The following is a 20,969-nucleotide window of genomic DNA, read 5'->3' on the forward strand; positions in this document are numbered from 1 at the left end:
ACCAGCACTCCATTTAAAGGACAGTAGCTCACTAAATGGATAAGTGTGTAACCGTGTGCAGTGTTTGTGTAGGGGTCAGAAGTCACCCTCAAATCTCATTCCTCAGCCATCATCACCTTGACTTTTGAGACAGGATCTCTCACTGGGACCTGGGGCCTAAATATTAGGGTAGGGCGACTGGCCAGAAATCCCCAGGAATCCTTCTGTCTCAACCTCCCCAAACCTGGCATCATAAACATGAGCCACCATGCCTGGCTTTTCTGTGGGTGCTGGGGATAAAACCCCAGTCCTCAGGCTCAAAGCAGCAAGAATTGTATCCCCTGGGTCACCCCCAGAGCTTTCCTTTGCTTCGAAAACAAAGAGTTGAGCAGGCTTGAGGGCACTCACCCTTAATCCCAGCACTCAGGAGGCAGAGACAGGAGGATCTCTGGGAGTTTGAGGCCAGCCTGGTGTACATTGTGAATTCCAGGTCACCCAGGGTTACATAGTAAGATCCCCATCTCAAACAAACAAACAAACAAGCAAATAAATAAAACAGCTCATGCATAATAGTGTTTTTTTGGTAATTAATTTGTGTGGATGAACTAGGTGTTTCCAACATGGGGAAATTTTCTGGGGCAGGTGGCAAATTCTAGCATTTATAACTGTGTGTGTGTGCATCAGATTCTCAGGCCAAGGAGAAAAATTAATTACCTTAGAGCCATGTTCCTGGGCAGCTGGTGCCTGCCGGCACCTTTTCCTGCTATAAAACCTTATTAATTTGAAATCTAAAGGACAAAAGGCAAGTTCCTCAGCAGCCCCCTCCCCTGCACCTCCCAGGCGCAGCTAATCTTAACACTTTTATTAACTGGTACTAAGGTTCTTGTCGGCTAAGAACTCGCAGGCCCTCTGAAACAGTCTCTCTTTTTAATTAACCGAGTTTAAAATAATGAGTCTTGATTGCAATTTGGTATGATTTAATCAACTCTACCTTAAGCCTCTTTACACACTCAGGGCATCCTCAGACACTCGGCTTCTCTGAAGGACCCCTTGAGTGGCTCTTCTGGATGGCAGTGTGTGGGACCCTGGGAGTCGGGCTCCTCCCTAAGCCATGCCAACCCTGCTACCTCTTCCTTTCCCTTCTTCCTTCCTTCCTTCCTTCCTTCCTTCCTTTCTTTTCTTCTCTTTCTTTCTTTCTTTCTTTCTTTCTTTCTTTCTTTCTTTCTTTCTTTCTTTTTCTTTTTTTTTTTTGGTTTTTCGAGACAGGGTTTCTCTGTGTTATTTTGGTGCCTGTCCTGCATCTCGCTCTGTAGACCAGGCTGGCCTCGAACTCACAGAGATCTGCCTGGCTCTGCCTCCTGAGTGCTGGGATTAAAGGCATGCACCACCGCCCGGCCCCCTTCCCTTTCTGAGTGCCGGCCCTCTCATCAGCAGGCTTGGTCCCTTCTCCTCTCAAATCCCACAGGCTCCTCTGCAGAAAACCTTCCCACAGTTTCTGCTGTAACTGGAGTTCACAGAGATCCAGGGCTTGGTAGAGTGACCTTAGCTGTAGCCATGGCTACATGGAGGATGAAGCAGAAGGGATGTAGGAGTCCAGGGCAAGAGACTGTGTGCCCAGCTCTGCCCTGCTTCCTACCGATTCAAGCAGAGAATGTCCGCTAATATTTGTTGCGTAAACAAAAGTTAGGAACTAGGCTCCCCCCACCCCCAGCCCCGTGTACTCCAGCCTAGCCATCAGACCGAAGCGACACACCCCCAAGCCTGCTGGGCCCCAACATCCCGTCATTTTACACCACTGTGCCCTGTGGCCGTATCCTGGCTCTCACCCTGTCCTCCTCCGGTGCAGCTGTGGTTCTAGGTACAGACGCTGGAAGGATTTTTACCCCACACCACAGGCCACCTGTGCTCCTCTCCCTGACTGGGCCACGGGACTCCGGAGAAAAGCCAAGCGTTCTCATGCCTTCTGAGACCCACTGGAGAACGTGCAATTGAGGGATGGAGACCGAGCCGTGGGAGATGATCCTGAGGGTTGGGGGGCTGTGGGTCAGGAGCCCCATTAGTCAAAACTGAAGGGCAGAATGTGTATGAAGGGGCCGGGGACAAACCAGGGACCAGGGAAGCCGGGTGATCAGAGGTGGGAAGCTGAAGAAGATGGTCGGGGTATATATAAGGATCCCTGGTCCTAAAAATGACCTGGGTCTCCCATGGTCCTCACTGTGAGACCCTTAGGAGGTCTCATGGTAAACCTTCCTCTTCATCAGAGTGGCTGGAGCGACCTCTGTTCCCACCAATGAAAGAGCCAATCATACCTGTTGGCTGGTCCTGGAGCGACTCAGAGGCAGAGATTTAAGTATTCAATTTTCATCATTCCCTACAGCACTGGGACACAGATTCCCCGTGTGTGTGTGTGTGTGTGTGTGTGTGTGTGTGTGTGTGTGTGTGACAGAGTCACATCCATCCCAGGTTGGGCTTGAATTCACTTATAGACAAAGATGAACAAAACTTATTTGTTAATTAAAACTAATCAGGAGTGAGCTCACAAACGAAATTTCAAATAAGGCCTAGCCCCAGCCCCGTGTATGGCCAGGCTGGCCTCGGCTCATGGCTGTCTGCATTTGGCTATCTCCGCCCTGCGGTGCAGCAGACCCTTCCAGACACAGGCCTCCCTGTGCCTGGGACCACTTGGCCTGGCTTCACCACGATCGCCAATGAAGAGAGTCGGCTTCTCTGGATCAAGGCATAAAGAACGGAGGACTGCACCAAGACCGACGATTTAAAGCGGCCCCAAGACAGACCGTTGTGTGAGGAGAGAAGCAAATGTCTGGCAGAACTCAGGTCACGGAAGCATAGTTTGCCTCTAGGTCGAAAGAGGGAAACTTCTATGGAGGAGACATGGCTGGGAGCCCAGCAAAGGCCATTTGCAGGCTGAGTTCAGAGACCAGGCTTCGCAGGGAAGCAGCCTTGGTGTTGGGCCCTGGGGTTCCTCCTTGAAGTCCCTTTGCAGTGTGAACTCTCATCATCTGTGTCAGAGGAAAGTGAGAGACTATCGGAAAGGCTTAGCCAATGGGGAGGACTGAGCCCAGGCCACCCAGGCAGGCTCTGCCGCCCTTGCACTCGGGAGTCATTAGTGGTGCCCTCGGAGTTAGGTGGCTGGGAAATTCAGTTCTTGGAGTTGAGCTGAGCTCTGGGGAGTGGATATACTTCAGCCACAAGATCAGCGCCTGTTTTCTGAGTTCTAGTCTTGTTGAGAAAAATTCTAAAAAAAAATGTCCCCAGTTAGCCTTGAATCAGGCTGCAGGAGCTACGAGATGACGTTAGGAGCCCAGATCCATCTGAGGTCGACATCAAGGAGCTCACAGTGTGCTACACTGATAACTGGGTGTCCTGGTCTTCAGAAAATATCTAAGTGATGCTCATTACCCCGGGCCTGGACTCATCTCCCGCTTCCATTTCTCTAAAATACCAGGGTCAAGTCAGGCCTTGCTGATCTTCATCTTTATTTTGTTTTATTTTTGGTTTTTCAAGACCGAGTTTCTCTGTGTAGCCCTAGCTATCCTGGAACTTGATCTATAGACCAGGCTGGCCTCGAACTCACAGAGCTCTACCTGGCTCTGCCTCCCAAGTGCTGGGATTAAAGATGTGGGCTACCATACCCAGCTTCCATTTTTGATATTTCAGACAAGACTTTCTTCAAGATATGTTTTCTATCAGGCCTGTAATTCCTTCCTAAAAATAGTCAGACTAGAAATCCAAGCCTCATTAAGCAGGCCAATAAAGAGGTCTCTGATGACTTCCTTATTTCAGGAAAGCTTGATTTAATTATTTCCACTCAGGAAAATGTCATGCTGGACAAGTCCTACCCTAGTCCCCAAGTGAACTCCAGGAAGAAACAAAGGAAAAGACATCTCCGTGTATACTGAGCCAAGGGGGGAGAGGACCCCACATTCCCCAGAATGAGCTTCAACAATTTAGTACAGTTACATGCCACGTAACAACTTAGTCAGCCACATATCAGTGGTTTCACAAGATGACATTGCCCTCAACATCATGGAGGCCTTTGTGTAAGCAACACTTCGATGTTTATACAATGACAGAATCTCATAGTGATGTATTTCGAATCCCGTATCCCTACTGTCAGGTGATGCATGATTGTGACCATAGTGACCCTCTGCTTTCTGCTCTGGGAAGAGCTGAGTATTCATTCCTTTATTCTTTAACTTCCCAGCCATCAAGGGTTTACATAGTTATCTATGGCATTGTGTGACCTAAGACTCACCTCATAGGGAGCCATCCAGGCTGCACTACTTAATGGTTGCAAACTCTCCCAAATTAGCCTTGCCAGCCAGGTACCAAGTCCTCCAACATGTGAGCCTGTGTTGTCTGGTCTACATCCAAACCACAACACTAGCCAACATTTTTCTTTTAATTTGTGGGCTTAGTCCCATTTCAGACTTTAAAGAAATTCATTCGGATTGTACTTCCAAATTCCTAAGAAATTGGGAAAGTAGAGCGTGCATGTCAACCATCTACAGCTCTTTTCATGGGAAAGTCCTTTCTGGGGCACCTGCCGGGCCAGGCCCCTTGCTCCGTAGATTGTTTAAAATGTACCCTCTTGTCTCCCCCACACAGAGGACCTGGACTATGAGCAGAGAGCAGGGCCAGCCACGGATCTCCAGTGTGAGGCTAGAGAAGGAAAGTGGTCTTGAACGGAGTTTTCTAGAGAGAGAAAGAAGGGGCATGTGTTCCAGGGGTGTTGAGGATGGAAAGATGGCTTTGTGTTCTTGTGGCAAGGGAGAGTCCTGGGCAGGGAGGCGTCTTATTGTCTCTCCTGTGGAATGTGGACTTCCTGGTGAGATGTCATGATGCTGTGAGGCTGACCCATGGTGTCCTCTCTCTTCTTTTCTTGTTCCTTCTTCTTCCCCTCCTCCCAGTTTTCTCCTTCTGTATATTCTCTCTGCCTGCCAGCCCCGCCCATCCTTTCTCCTGCCTTGCTATTGGCCCGTTCTTTACACAGGCACTGTAACACAGCGCCACAGAGTTAAACATATACAACATGAACAAAAGTAACACACACCTTAAAATATTCTACTACACTTGGGAGTTGGCTCAGTGGTTAAGAGCACTGGTTGCTCTTGCAGAGGACCTGAGTTCAATTCCCAGCACCCACATGGTGGCTCCCAACCACCTGTAACTCAAGTTCTTCTGACTTCCCTGGGCATGCATACATACCTACATGCAGGCAAAGCATTTATACCTATAAAATAATAAATCTTATAAAATTTTTTCTTTTTTATTTGTTTCTCAAAACAGGGTGTCTCTGTGTAGCCCTGGCTGTCCTGGAACTCACTCTGTAGACCAGGCTGGCCTCAAACTCACAGAGATCCACTTGTTTCTACCTTCTGAGTGCTGGGATTAAAGGCGTGTGCCGCCGCCGCCGCCGCCGCCGCCGCCGCTGCCGCCACCACCACCACTACCACCACCACCACCACCACCTGGCATAAAATAAACAAATTTTTTAAAAAAGAATTCTTTGAGGTTTTCTACATAGATAAACTGCCACCTATGAGTAAAGGTGTGGCATATATGAGACCTCTGTATGCTTTTCTTTCATTTCTTTGCCTTATTTGTTTTGTGTGCATTTGAGTGGGCACATGTGAGGGCATGTGTGTACCATGGTGTGTGGAACCCAGGTCTCCTGTAACCCATGTGCCTTACAGTCAGAGGGTTCAGTTCCCTGCTTCTCCAGTCACCGTTTCAGTGTGTTTTATCCCCCACTGTCTGTTGTCTTAGTCAGGGTTTCTATTGCTGTGAAGAGACACCACGATCACGGCAACTCTTATAAAGAAAAAACATTTAATTGTGACGGCTTGTTTATAGTTCAGAGGTTTAGTCCGTGATCGTCATGGCAGGAAGCAAGGCAGCATGTAGGTAGACATGGTGCTGGAGAAGGAGCTGAGAGTTCTGCATCTTGACTCACAGGCAACAGGACATGGTCTGACATTCTGAGCATGACTTGAGCATCTACGAGACCTCAAAGCCCACCTCCACAGTGACACACTTCCTCCAACAAGGCCACACCCACTCCAAAAAAGCCACGCCTCCCAATATTGTCATTCCCTTTGTGGGCCATTTTCTTTCAAACCACCACAGCTGTACTCGGCTAGGGCCAAGCCTCTGGTCAACCCTTCTATAATGGTTATGTCATCCAGCCTTCTTGCGGCTGTCAGGAATACCTGAGGGGCTGGAGAGAAGGCTCAGTGGTTAAGAGCACTGCTGTCTTGCAGAGAACCAAGTTCAGTTGCCAATACCCACATGGTGACTCTATAATTCTAGTTTCAGGGGATTTGTCACCTCATTCTGAACTCCACAGGCACCAGGCATACACAGAGTATATACATATACACATGCACATGCACATACACATGCACATGCACATACACAAACATACATGCAGGCAAAACACTCACACACATAAAATAAATAAATCTTGAAAATTTACAAAAAGAATACTTGACACAAACGTCTCAGGGGGAGCCGTTCTTGGCTCACGGTTTCAGAGTTGAGTCCCTCACCCTTGGCTCCGCTGATTCTGGGCCTGTGGAAGGCAGAACACCACAGGGGCAGCAGCGGCATGGAAGAGGCTGCTCACCCCATGGCAGACAGGAAGCTGAGAAAGAAGGTCGACCAGAAGGCTGGCCCCAGCGACCACTTCCTCCAGCTGATCCCCACTTCCTAAAGTTCCCACCATCTCCCCAAGTGGTACTCCCAGCTGGAGACCAGCATTCAACCCCCAAGCCTGTCCAGTCCACCCCATGGTTATTCTTAATTCAGAGTATTTACAATTCTTTTCAATATCTGCCTATTTTCCCCTAAATTTTTCTTAATTTTATCTTAACATGCTGTGCCATATATGTAGACAGGTCTGAGGATAACTTGTTGGGAGCTGGCTTTCTTTGCCCATGCAGGTCCTGGGGGTGGGATTCAGGTTGTCAGCTGCCTTTACCCACTGACTCATCTTGCCTGTTCTTGTTTCCTAGTTTTCTGGTTTTATTTTATGAATGCCGTCCCTAATTTCCGGTGTGAGGATTTTAAGAATGTGTGTGTCCTCCACCAGGACCCAGCCTGTTTCCTGGATCTTTTCCCTAGCAGCAGATGGACTCATATATCTGGTCACTTTCTCAGACCTCTGTGCAGGGCAGTGTCCTCACCGCATGGTTTCCTGCTTGCGCACTCTGGCTGCACATTTCATCTTAGGTTAATGCTATAATGTTCCTGCCCTGAGCAGAGACTGAATTCTAGATACTGGACATGAAGCCGTTTCCAGTCCTGCAGACACCTCCGTCGCTGTCTCTGGCTGGGGGCAAGAGGTATGTTTCTGCATAGAAAGCAAGCCATGTCCACCCCTGGTTCTTTAGCAGGCTCCGTACAAGGCTCTCATTCAGCCACCTGCCAACATGAATCGGTGACCGTGACTCCAGTTCCCGGATGCTGAAGCCGAGCCGCCAGCTTTTCCTGCCCGTAGCTTCCTCTGGGCTCAGTGGTGGCACCACTGAGGTAACTGTAGGTTTCTACTCCCTGTGAAGAGCCCGGAGTGCAGAAATGGCTTTAGTTTTCGCTCACTTAGTGATCTTGACTGGGAAGTTCTGAATTGCTTCTATAATAATAAAAAAATACAATCGTAAATCTGAAAATGTGCTTGCCTTGCAATCGTAAGGACCTGAGGTTGATCCCCAGAATCTATGGGTTTGTTGTTTGTTTGTTTGTTTCTTTATTATTTATTTGGTTTTTCGAGACAGAGCTTCTCTGTGCAGCCTTGGCTGTCCTGGAACTCACTTTGCGGACCAGAGATCTTGAACTCAGAGATCTGCCGGCCTCTGCCTCCAGAGGGCCACTGCGCCCAGCTTGTTTGTTTTTTTAAAAGCTGGATGTGGTGGCACACACCGGAGAGGCAGAGACAGGCAGATCCTTGTCAAATAAGCATGGGAGGAAGTCCCGCCCCCGAAGCTCGAGATATATCACCCTGATCAGGCACGCGGACTCTGGAAATGGATCCAAGAAGACCAAGATCTGAATTCTAGCTAGGCCACTTACTAACTGTGCGACTCTGGACACAGGCTGCGACCTCGTCCTTCCAGAGAAGTGACGGCAGTGTTGCTCAGGCAACGGCGGTAAGAACAGGATGGCTGGTGTGGGAGAACAGATGGCTCCCCTCCCCTACTCCCCAGTGGGGGCACTGAGAAGAGGAACATTAGGTAACAGGGGTCTTGTGCCACTAGCAAGCCTGCTTTCTTTTTTATTTATCATTTTTATGTGTGTGTGTGTGTCTAAGTGAGTTTATGTGTACCATGTGAGTGCAGGAGTCTGCAGAGGCCAGAAGAGGGCATCAGGTCCCTTGTTACCTGGAGTTATAGGAGGTTATGAGCCTCCATATAGGTGCCAGAGACCAAACCATCTTCTGGAAGAACACCTAGTGTTCTTAACCACTGAGCTTATCTCTCCAGCCCCCAGAAAGCTGTTTTGTTTTATATATATAAAACCTTCCTACTTCTTTTGGTTATATATACACATATATGTGCACATAACACACTCTGCTGGAGATTTTTTTTGTTTCTTTTCCCATGTGACTGAAACTAAGGTGTCCATTTTTCCAACTGTGGTAAAGGCTGTGTAATATAAAACTCTATTTATACTCAGGTCCAAGGAACTGGTCAGACATCACATCTGCATTGTTGAGCGTTGGTGGTGTGAGCCATCTCCCAAATTCCTCCTCAAAACACAATGTTCTAAAAACTATCCATTTTATTAAGTGCTTCTCATTCAAAGAGTCACAGCTGAAGCGAAAGAAAATGTGGACATGGTAACGTTATCTTTCCTCTGCCCCTGTGGGGGGCCACAGAGAAGCCCTTTGGAAAATAACTCTTCACTTTTTATCATTCCTTGCCACTGCCAGACAATGTTTTAGGAAAACAAAATTTAGAGCAAAAATGAAGTATTTTGTCCTCTGCTGGTATACAAACCCTAAACTTGCAACAAGGCAGCTATTTCAAAGCTCCCCGAGCTGGCTGAAACTCCGTTCTTGCTGTGGTGTTCTGTCTTTCGAACAGGTTTATAATTAAGATCAGTGGTGTGTGAGCTGCAGGATCCCCACATGGAGATGGCTGGTCAAATTTAGCTTACTGTACTATGCTCTTCTAATTCACCTCAGCAGAGTAGGACTTAGCTGCCTACATGACATCATCAAATGTCAGCCATGTTCGTCCTAAAATCCTTTCTCACATGTTATATCCATTCAAGGAGATCTGTTCTGACGTCTAAGTTTAATTGCTGAATGGATGGATCTTTTCCAGTACTAAGTGTAAATTTTAAGATGGGTGGTGGTGGTGATGGTGGTGGTGGTGGCGGCGGCGGCGGCGGCGGCGGCGGCGGCGGCGGCGGCGCACGCCTTTAATCCCAGTACTGGGGAGGCAGAGGCAGTCAGATCTCTGAGTTCAAGGCCCACCTGGACTACAGACTTCTAGGGCTACATGGAGAAACCCTCTATCAAAATAAAGTGTAAAAAATATTAAGGCTTTAAACTACAGATTAGAGGGCTAGAGATATGCCTCAGCAGTTAAGAACACTGGCTCTTCTTGCAGAGGACCTGGGTTTGGTTCCCAGCACCCATATGGTGGTCCACAACAGCCTGTAACTCCAGTTCCACAGGATCTAACCCATCTTCTGACTTCTGCAGACACCAGGCACACATGTAGTGCACACACATACATGCAGAGAAAACACTTATACACGTTAAAAAAATCTTAAAAAGTAAATTATACTATGTTTATGGAAGCTATGTTTCATTTCTGTATTTCCGAAAAAATTCAGCCAGGTCAGGTTGGAGAGATGGCTCAGTAGTTAAGAGTGCTTGCTGCTCTTGTGAGGGACCTGAATTTGGTTCCTAGAAAACAGCATCCAAGCTCCTAACCGCCTGTAAATCCAGTTCTGAGGGATCCAATGCCCTCCTCTGTGGGCACTGGCATTTACACATACATATCCACATGTGAATGTGCATGCTAACACACACACACACACACACACACACACACACACACACACACACGAATAAAAATAAATTTCTTTTTTTAAAAAAAAGGAAAAAGGGGGGCTGGAGAGATGGCTCAGTGGTTAAGAGCACTGACTGGTCTTCCAGAGGTCCAGAGGTCCTGAGTTCAATTCCCAGCAACCACATGGTGGCTCACAACCATCTATAATGAGATCTGGTGCCCTCTTCTGGCCTGCAGGGACACATGCAGGCAGAACACTGTATACATAATAAATAAATAAATAAATAAATAAATAAATAAATAAATAAATAAAAGGAAAAAAGGAAAGACCAGGCCACTTACCAGTGTCTGGTGTTCAGGCTTCCATGCCCTGGGCTTGCAAACGTGGCAGTGTGGTAAGGCAGGCATGGAGTGTCCAGGACCAGGAGCAGGGACTGCAGAAAGTCTCTAAGGACAGGTGGGCATCTCCTCTCTGGCTGTTCTCAAACTCCAGGAGCTGACTGGGCTGGGACAGCGGTAGCCTGGCACCAAGGGCCCAGGGCAGCCTGGTGAAGGAGGCCTGGTTCCCACAGCTCCCTACAGCTCCCTCAGTCACCTTGCAGACAGTTTCCCTTCTTCAGTCTGGTTGTAGTGGTTTCTGTATCTAGTCAACTGTTGCGGAATATTTGTTGACACTGTGTGAAGATGTGTCGCCGTGATTGGTTTAATAAAGAGCTGAATGGCCAATAGCTAGGCAGGAGAGAATAGCCAGGCAGAGGCACTTCTGGTCAGAGAGAGGAACTCGGGTGAATCTAGGGGGGTGAGAGACACCAATGAGACACTGAAGAAGTCAGACATACGGTCCAGAGGAGAGGTAACTAAGCCACGTCACAAAAATGTGGATGAATTAAAAACAGTTTAAGCTATAAGAGCTATTTGGAAAAAGCTTTTATAATAAGTCTCGTGTCGTTATCTGTAAGTTGGTGGCTGAGAGAAAAGTCCACCTACAGTTAGCCCTTGATTCTCACTTGGGAATGTAATTCTCTCCTATTGTCTGGGTCCCAGGGACTGGGCTCGGGTTGTCAGCCTTGGTGACAAGCACCTTTACCAGAGGACCTAGTTAGTTCCAAGCCCTCCCATTTAGTGACCCACAATTGCTTGCAACTCTAGCTTCAGGGGGACCTGATGCCTTTGGCCTCAGGCACGTCTTGTTCTACAGTAACACTTGTAGTTTCTCAAACGGAACCCCAGGTGTGAGCTTCATACCCCACTAGCTCTGGAAGCTGTCACTGGAAGATTCCTGGTTTCCCGCCTTTCACAGGGTCAGATCTCACCCTTGAGGCCACTGTGTGAAGAGCAAAGGCTTGAAGGTTAGATGGAGCTGCAGAGGACAGAGCGGATGCTCTGGCTAGCATTTTAAAAGCATTGCCCGACAGACACATTTTGAAGGGCTTTCCTGGATGGAAAAGAAGTCAGCCTCTGTGCTTGGAAAATAAGAATCTACAAAAACAAAACAAAACGAAACGAAACCAGGAAAACTATCTTCTATGGAGAAATTAAAGATCCTACTCGGAAAATATTACCTGAGCCAGGGAGAATCACCTGAGAGAGTGCACAAAAAATGTTCTCCCTGGACCTTGGATTTAATTGGTCCACATGAGGCCCAAGCAAAGCTGTTTTTCTAAGTTCCCTGGGTATTAGCATTGGGCACAAACTCATCCACACACAAGCAAGGCACCCTTCAGTAGTCAGAAGCAGACGGGGCACCTCCTGGACCCAGGATCATCGACTTCTCGTAAAATCAGAAGGGGTAGAGAGAACTTTCAGGGGGAAGGGACTATTTTTGTATTTAATATTAATATATTGTTCTATATACCAGCATACCAATAAAATATGATAGTTGTATGGAGGACGGTCCTCACAAGGTGAAAGTTCTCAGAGCCTGTGAGAACCATGGTTTGAGAGATACAGCCCATCCTAGCAGAGGAGGCGGGGCAGGAGCAGGAGGTACACTTCCCGATCTCAGTCAGTACATTAGCTTGATTTCTGTCTCCGTGATAAAACACCATGACCAGCCGGGCGGCGGCGGCGGCGGCGGCGGCGGCGGCGGCGGCTGCGGCGGCGGCGGCGGCGCACGCCTTTAATCCCAGCACTCGGGAGGCAGAGGCAGGTGATCTCTGTGAGTTTGAGGCCAGCCTGGTCTACAGAGTGAGTTCCAGGACAGGCTCCAAAGCTACACAGAGAAATCCTGTCTCAAAAAAAACAAAACAAAACAAAACTCAAATAATAAATAAATAAATAAATAAATAAATAAATAAATAAATAAATAAATAAATAAATAAATAAATAAATAAATAAATAAATAAATAAATAAATTTTAAACATCTAAAACCAAAACAAGTGACCCCAATACCCATGTCCAGTGGCTCACTTCCTCCAGAGAAACTCCACCCCCTAAAGGGCTTGCAACTTTCTAAAACAGCGCCACCAACCGGGCACTAAGTGTTGGAACAACACAGTGTGTGGAGTAGCTGCGCTCCTGCTCAAACACCGGCCCTTCGGATGTGTGATGGGGCTTGTTGAGCCAGCCGCTCTCCGCCCGCCAGCCAGCGTGGGTTCTCTGCTCCAGCATCCTGGCCTGGACCGCCCTGCTCTGCCCCTACCCGGCCCTTCAGATGTGTGATGGGGCTAAATGAGTCAGCCGCTCTCCGCCCGCCAGCCAGAGGATGGTTTCAAAGGTTTTCGTCAGTGCGGATAATGGCTCTGCTGTTTCTGCACTGAGAGTATCACGTGGAAGCGTGGTAGAGGGGAAGAAATGAGGGGTGAAGCGGGGGAAGGGGTTGGGATGGGATGAAACTTCCAAGACTGCCCCCTCCCCCACAAGTGCCCTACTTACTCCATCTAGGCCCTGTCCTTGGGGTTACCACGCCCTCCTGATAACAGCATTGTTATAATTTCATCCGTGGATCAAGCCACTGAGGAGGTGACAGCCTTTTTGATTCAGTCATTGAAAACAATAGTACAGTCCTATATTAGAGATACAGGTACTCCAGCTGGGGGCCGAGCCCTTTGAGGGGACACTTCATAGCCGAATCGGAACAGGCTGTTTCCAACATGGCTGCTGTCACTGTTGCTTCTAAAAACACTCCGGTCTCCTGACTCATTCTCACCTCGTCGGCCCAAGATCTGAACTTGCATGGTAGGGAAGAGGAACCCGAGCGTCATTTTCTGTGTCCTTGAATTTCAGATGGGAACCTGGGGGGTGTGAAAGACTGGCGTACCAGTGCACAGAGGGACAGATCTAGGCTCAGTTCCGATGTCGCAGGGGTGTCTCCGAGGAGGCAGTCACTGTCCTCACTGGTTGCAAGCCCGAAGCTCACCGAGGGCGATTCACATGATCCCACCCATCCTGAGAGTCCTGAGGCTCTGAGGTCGTCTTGTCAGCGAGCTGAGGATGGAGGAGAAGGCGGGTGTGATGGAAATGAGGAAGGATGGGGTCCTGGGGTTGTTCTGCGGAGCTCTGAAGACCAGGCTCTCCACCTCTGGCCCTTCAGTTCTTGCCAGGGATGTGATCTTGGGAGAGTTTGTGCTCTTCTGAGCCTCAGCTCCCTCACCGATGAGGGAGAGATAAGAACCTCTCCATGACGGGCTGAGGCATAGCTTAGTGGTAGTGTTTGCTGGGCGTGTGTATCCTGGCTTCTGTCCTTATTGCAAAACAAAGCAAAACAAAACAAAGCAAGACAAAACAGAACAGAACATCTGTTTCCTGGAGTTGTTCAGCAGTTTGGATACTGAATGTGAAGTTCTTCAAATTGCCCAAGAAATCTAAGTTTCTTGCTGTGATCATTATTCCCATGACTATCACTGTCCATCGACATTCCAGAGCAGACGGAGTCAGAGTCCTTACACTTAAGGTCTGCACTTAGGGAACTGGCTGTGGATGGACTTGGGCTGGGGAGGTAGAATGCTTGCCTAGCATGCTCCAGGTCTTTGGTTCTATCCCCAACATCCCATAAACCTGGGGTAGTCATACATGTCTATAATCCCAGGTGTGGTCATACATGTCTATAATCCCAGGTGTGGTCATACATGTCTATAATCCCAGGTGTGGTCATACATGTCTATAATCCCAGGTGTTGTCACTGTAATCCCAGCTCTTGGAAAGTAGAGGCATGAGGCTCAAAAGCTAAAGGTCATCCTTGGCTACAAAACAAGATTGAAGGGGTTGGGGATTTAGCTCAGTGGTAGAACGCTTGCCTAGCAAGTCCAAGGCCCTGGATTCAGTCCTCAGCTTAAAAAAAGCAAGATTGAGGCTAGCCTGGGCTACATGAAACCCTGGACCTGCCTACAGAAGGCAAATTAAACTCCTCATTATTTAAAGCCTAGTGGCTAAATGGTCCAGCTTGCTCCTTTCACTTTAGACGTGTTTTATAAAAAACGTGTCCTAGAAGTTCCTTGCTAAAGGGTCTCTGCTGTCTTCACTGAAAAGAGCCACAGGTCAAACATTAAAACATGTTTACTGGAATTTGGGAGTCTTGCCCACCGCTCAGTTTGAATAGTCTGCAAGTACCGCATAAGTTACCAAATAATTCACCCAACGAATGGTTGATTAATGTGGCCCAAAGAATACAAAACATTGTTAAATGCTTTAACTTTTTGTCTTTAATCTTGGAATTTGAGCCATCCTGGCTTTGGCCAAGGCATGGTGGAAAGGGGATTCACATCCTTGTGTATTTGGACACAGTCGGGGCATTGGAGGGTGTGTGTGTGTGCATGGGGTGGTGGTGGTAATGTTTAAAAATGTGTCTTCATTGATTAGTGCCAGTGGCTTGGGGTGACCAGGATGATGGCTGTGGACCTGCTGTTTTCAGGTTTATACTTCCCTCAGCTGGCTGAACACTGACATCCTGCTTTTATTCTTGAGCCTGTAAGGCAGGAAGCCGAGCGTCTGGAAGTACAGGCTCTGTTTGTAGCCAACCAACCAACCAACCAACCAACCAACCAACCAACCAACCAATCAATCAACCAACCAACCAACCAACCAACCAACCAACCAACCAACCAAGCAACCAACCAACCAACCAAGCAACCAACCAACCAACCAATAAGAAGTTCAACAACTCAGATTCCCTTGATGATCCCAATCTCTTTTCTTGGTTTCTCCTGTACTGCAAAAGCTTGAAATATCTGTACAGGAAGTCTGTGTCCCCCTGGAGCTGGTCCTGTAGAGGCCACACAGAGTCGAGCTTTATAGCCTCATTTGATTGTTTTTCCTATTGACTAATGTCATCCCTCTTAGAGTGATCCTAACTTCGTGACAAAGATGCCCTACATTTACAGTGAAGAGTAACAAAAGCAATGGTGTCTTCCTCTTCCTGCCTCCCACAGAATATGCTTGTCTCTGGACACCTTCACCTTCCTCCTTCCACAGGACATATAACCTCAGCTGCTTTCCCAAAGTTCCCTGGGACCTGTCACTATTCCTTAGATCCTGCCTCTCCCTCTGTGAGCTCCCAGTAGGTGTCTTTTGTTCATTTGTTACATATACTGAATACCCAAGGGAAATCTGCATGTATCTATGTGCACCATGTGCATGCAGTTCCCACAGAGACCAGAAGAGGGCATTGGAACCTCTGAAACTTGAGTTATAGATGGTCTCATTTGCCATGTGGATGCTGGAAACTGAACTTGGGTCCTCTGGAAGAGCAGCAAGTGCTCTTACCTGCTGAGTCGTCTCTCCAGCCCAGCCCTCACACTACTTATAGTAGAGGATACTTCGAAGGGATAGTTTAAAACTCACTTTTGTTGTTGTTTTGAGACAGTCCTGCTCTGTTGCTCAGGCTGGCTTTAAACCTGTGTTCAAAAGATCCTCCTGCCTCCGCCTCCCGAAGAGCAGAGATGATAGGCATGTGCTGTGTGTATACCTGTGTGGTATTAGCATATGTGTTTGTGGGTGAGTGCTCTACACAGTTTCTACTGCTGTGATAAAATACCGTGAAAAAGCAACTTGGGGATAAAGGGTTTATTTCACTTCCACTTCCATATCACAGTCCATCCTCAGGACTCTGGAGGCAAGATCTGATGCAGAGGTCATGGAGGAGTGCTGCTTACTGACTTGCTCACCAAGGCTTTCTCAATCTGCCTTCTTGTATCATCTAGGACCACTTACCCAGGGCCAGTACCACAGTGGGATGGGCCCATCAGCACCAATCACCAATCAAGAAAGAGGGCCACAGGCTTGCCTGCAGGCCAGTCTGGTGTGGGCATTTTCTCAAGTGAGGTTTCCTCTTCTGAAGTGACTGTAGCCTGTGGGTCAAGTTGATGTAAAAACTACTCAGCACAACTCCTGTGTGTTTGTGGAGGCCAGAGGAGGATGTGGGATGTCCTGCTTGATCGCTCTGCCTAGTCCCTTGAAATAGGGTCTTGCACTGAACCCAGAGCCAGGCGGGTAGCGAGCCATCCTGTCTCTACCCTGCACAGGGGTGGGGTTACATGCATGTCCATGCCTCGCTTTTTATGTGGAGATTTGAATGTAAGGACTCATGTGTACACAGCAAATTAAGCCATCTCCCTGGCTGCTGAGACAGACTGTTCCTATGAGACAGTCATATGTACATATGTATGTGTAGTATAGACACGAGGCTGAGACCCTAGGGATGCTTCCCTTCCCTGGCTCTTAGCCAGGTCTATGGAGAGGCTAGAGCTGGTCTCCCTGGAGGACGGAAGAGCCCATGATGGCATGCCGTAGAATTAGCCAGAGATCCAACCTCTGGCTGTCTGTGGGGGGACAGTTGGAGCTGCTGCACTGTGACAACTTTGGGTAAGGTGGGGGACAGTGCCAAAAGAAACTGTTGGCTGCTGTAGCTGGGGGAGCCATGGGCACTGGGGCACCTGACGGAGAACAAGTCCTGTGTGCAAACAGTTCCACGCTCTGCTGCTGGCTCCCTCGAGTGAGAACTTCCGCTCCAAGGAGCCCTCTCAGCACAGGGGTAAAGTGTGGAGTTGTGAGTGTGCCCTCTGAGCCGAGCACCCACTATCTTGGGGAGTTCAGCTTGGCCCCTTTGCAAAAAGATTTTCCCAGCTGGACCTGTGGACTGTTCACCCCCCCCTCCCCGCCCCCCACACACACGGAGACCCTGCCCTGAGTGTCCAGCCACTTCCTACTACTTGCTGTATGCGACTCTCTCTGCCTTATTGCACAAGGCCTTGGGGATTGGCTAGAGTATATAGGATGGGGGAGACCAGGGGACAGGGGCGCCATCTCTGCAGCTACAGGATGAGCTGGGTGATTGATATTGGAGGCATGCCTCCACCCCTGGAAACAGCCTCCCCTGACCTCTGGAAGGAAGCCCGTGGCTCCCGGAGTCAACTGGCAGAATTGTGCCTCACTTGGTGTGTGTGTTTGGGACCTTAGGAAAAGGGGTGGACACTGTTTATGTCTCCCTTTGGGAAGGAATTTTAGTAATAGGGGTGTAGCCCAGAGTGGGGAAAATTACCTTGGAGCATCTTCCCCAAGGTCCTGTGGAAATCTTGTAACACCCTGAGTTCCTGGCTGCACCCTGGGCATGCTTCTCAGAAGACCTGGTGGGGAGCGGAGGCAAAATAAACAGCCCCAATCCCCTGAGCACACGCTAAAGCTGGCCTTTCCTTCTTCCTTACCTCGCTCTTCCTGCTCTGTACCCCTACTTCCTGGTGTCACTTCCTAAATATGATGCCTGCTTCCAAATCCTGTCTCAAAGGCCCATTTCCAGGGCAACTCAGATCAAGGCAGTCTGTTGCTCGTAGCTCCAGACACAGACCTCTTCCCAGGGCTCTCATCAGACCCATCCGTCTCCCTAGGTGCTCCTTCATGGCTTCAGCTGAATAAGCCACTGCCCTCTGCATTCTCTGCTGGCCGCATTCACTAGGTCTCCAGAGTGTACCAGGGAAGTCCTGTTGCTCTTGCCAACCTAGTGTTATCTGAATATTTCGGTGTATTACGCATTTCACATTCACAAAACTTGGAAGAGGAAAAGGTGATTTTAATGCACACTTCCTTCCTCCTGAATTTTTGGTTTAGGTAAATTGCTGCCACTGACGAAACATCCCCCCCCCCCAAACACACCAAGCCCCACAGAAAAACCTCTCAGGTTCTATCCGGCTGTCAAGACAGCGGGTCTTCCACTGAGGGAAAGAGACTGGGAAAGGTGTGGCTCAGAGTATCCCAGGCATCGCTTGTGCAGGCTTGAGTGACAACAGGGGCGTGGACAGCTGCTTCTCTGGTGGCCCCATCCCCGTTCTGCCTCTCTCCTTGCCTCCCCACCCACTCCCCATATTTTGATTATCATCAGACTACCTGTTGGGAAAGAAGAGAGCATGCCAGGGAAATGCTTTTTCTGTGGTTAGCAAATGTTTGCTGAGCATGTACTTTCTGCAGGCCTTCTCAAGGGTCTAGGTGGGACTAGACGAGCAGCAGGTGGTCCAGCCTGCTCCTCAAGGAGCTGCTCACTCTGGCTTCCATCTGACTCCGCAGGTCGTCTCCCCCCCCCCCCCCCCCCCCCCCGTGTGCGCCCAGCACCTCTCACACTTCCCTTCCTGTTTCTCCCTCGGGTGAACCTTCCATTTCCTGGCCCTGAGTGAGGGCACTTCACCCTCCTTTCCTAGTACCTGGTCTAGCTCATATATGGTCCCCCACACCCCATTCCAGCCACCAGCCTGCTGGGCAGGAATTTCTCATGGCAATTCTGCCAAACCTTCAGTAGCCGTCACGGAAACAACCTCTCCAGCTGGGAAGATGGCTTAGCTCTTAAGAGCACTTGCTGTGGCGTGGTGTGGTGTGGTGGCGCACACCTTGAATCCCAGCACTGGGGAGGCAGAGGCAGGTGGATCTCTGAATTCTACACAGCGAGTTCCAGGACCACACAGAGAAACCCTGCCTCAAACAACAACAACAACAACAAAACAAAAAAACAACAAAAAACAAAACAAACAAAACAAACAAAAAACAAAACAACCCCCCCAAAAAACCAAAACCAAAAACCAAAACCAAATAAATACATAAATCAATCAATCAACCACTTGCTGCTTTTTCAGAGAACTGGGGTTCAGATCTCAAGCACCCACATCAGATGCTCAGCCACCTGTAACTCTAGCTCCAGGGGATCCAACATCTTCTTCTGGCCTCTATGTGTACTGCATATGTATGATGCATGTATATATATATACATATATGTGTATATATATATATACACACATATATATATACATACACACACACACACACACTCAGGCACACACATATAGACAAAACAAATACATCTTTTTAAAAAAACCCTACCTCTCTCTCCATGTCCCTATTTCTGTTTCCGGAAACTACCTCAGGACACATATCTGGTCACCAATTTTAGAAGCTCTTTGGAAATGTCCTTCCCCGCACAGCTTCCTGCTGCAACCCTCCTGGTTGGGCTGATTCCTTACTGCCCTGCAGGTTCTGCGATCCTGGCGTTCAGCGCCACTTAGCTGCAGGATCCATTGCAGGCATTTTGAGGTGTCTGAGGCATGGTTAACCTGTGTCTCTGTCTGTGTTATGCGACGCCTTTCCCACCACTCAGCACAGTCTCCCCTGATAGTTTGCCTAATTCCATGTTCCACATGTACCCAAAACCCAGATGCCTTGGCTCAGGCAAGCAGACCTACCCAAAACACTGTTCGCCCAAGAACGCTGTTCGCCCAAGAACTCTGTTCGCCCAAGAACGCTGCTCGTCCAAGAACGCGGTTCCGGCTATTTGTCATCTCCAAAGACCAGACTCGAGAACTAAGCAATTAATTTTTTGACAAAGATCACAAAACCCTTAGTGTTCTGAGTAGGTTCCCTGCTTTCTTTTGGGAGATGGGAGGAGGGCTGCATTCCTAACCATCCTTGGCTGTGGCTGACTATGGGTGGAGCATGTCTAGTGAACCCACTGTTTCTGAGAAGTTTCCCAAAGGGCTCCAGGGAGGATGGCTGCCTCCTTTGTGCTCTTTTTAAACAATCACTTGTATTTATTTTATGTGGATAGCTGTTTGGCCTGTATGTATGTATGTCTGTGCCCCACATCTATGTAGTACTGGAGGAGGCCAGAAGAGGGCACTAGATCCCCTGGGACCGGAGTTACAGAGGTTTGGGAGCTACCACGTGGGTGCCGGGAATTGAACCGGAACTTCTGCTAGAGCAGCAAGTGCGCTTAACTGCTGAGCCATCTCTCCATAACCGCTGTGCAGTTTTTTTTTCTTCTTCTGCTGTGTGTTTTCCCTACAAAAGAATCGCGGTTACTTTCTGAAATCTTTTCACGTGGCTATTTTGAGTGTTGATTTTATTCAGCACGTCGGCAAACATTTACTTATTAAAATAGTGCAGGCCACGTGACATTTCTGCAGTCCTTTTCTTCGGGAACGGCTACTGGAGTGGAGTGGGTGCCCTGTTCACTTTACAGCGGAGGAAACTGAGGCTTGGAAATGACAAGTTTCCTACTGGTGGCCCTCACCGTTGGCGATGTAATGCCACCTTCCCTGGGAAGGGACTAAAGCAGGGACTGAGATCTGGTTTCTAATGTCAGTTCTGCTACCCGCAGCCACCGGGTGACCTCCGACACAGGCCCAGCTTATTGGAGTCACTCGGGTGCTCTTCTACCAGTCTGACTTGCATCCAGGTGAAGAGAACAAGGCTGTGTGGAAGGGTAGGGGAAACAGATCGGGCATGGGGTGGGACTGCGAAATAGGGAAGGCTCCCTGGAGGAGGAGTGCTAAAGGATCGCTGAGAGGGAGGCTGCAGGGTAGGGAGGAGGTGTTGGAGAGGGCGTAGATGGAGCAGGGTGGCAGGGAGCGCCCCGGCCTGCCCGCGAGGGCCCTCAGCCCTGGGTCGGCTCGGGTCCGGAGTCTCTGGGAGGGTCCGGACGCAGAGCCGCCTGCTCCTCCTCCCGGGAGGGCGGGCGGGCGGCTGCAGGGCGGGGC

At 48.9% G+C, this 20,969-nt stretch overlaps 1 long non-coding RNA gene across 1 annotated transcript; it reads right to left on the reverse strand.

Moving 5' to 3' along the window:
- Positions 1–6,400: 6,400 nt before the first annotated feature.
- On the reverse strand, positions 6,401–13,682 carry LOC119088296. Its single transcript, XR_005091919.1, has 3 exons — positions 12,898–13,682; positions 10,365–10,813; positions 6,401–7,633 (listed from the first exon to the last, which is right to left on the reverse strand). It is a non-coding gene; the product is annotated as an uncharacterized LOC119088296 (long non-coding RNA).
- Positions 13,683–20,969: the final 7,287 nt, after the last annotated feature.

This window comes from Peromyscus leucopus, chromosome 7 (genome assembly GCF_004664715.2).
Source record: "Peromyscus leucopus breed LL Stock chromosome 7, UCI_PerLeu_2.1, whole genome shotgun sequence".
Lineage (NCBI taxonomy): Eukaryota > Metazoa > Chordata > Mammalia > Rodentia > Cricetidae > Peromyscus > Peromyscus leucopus.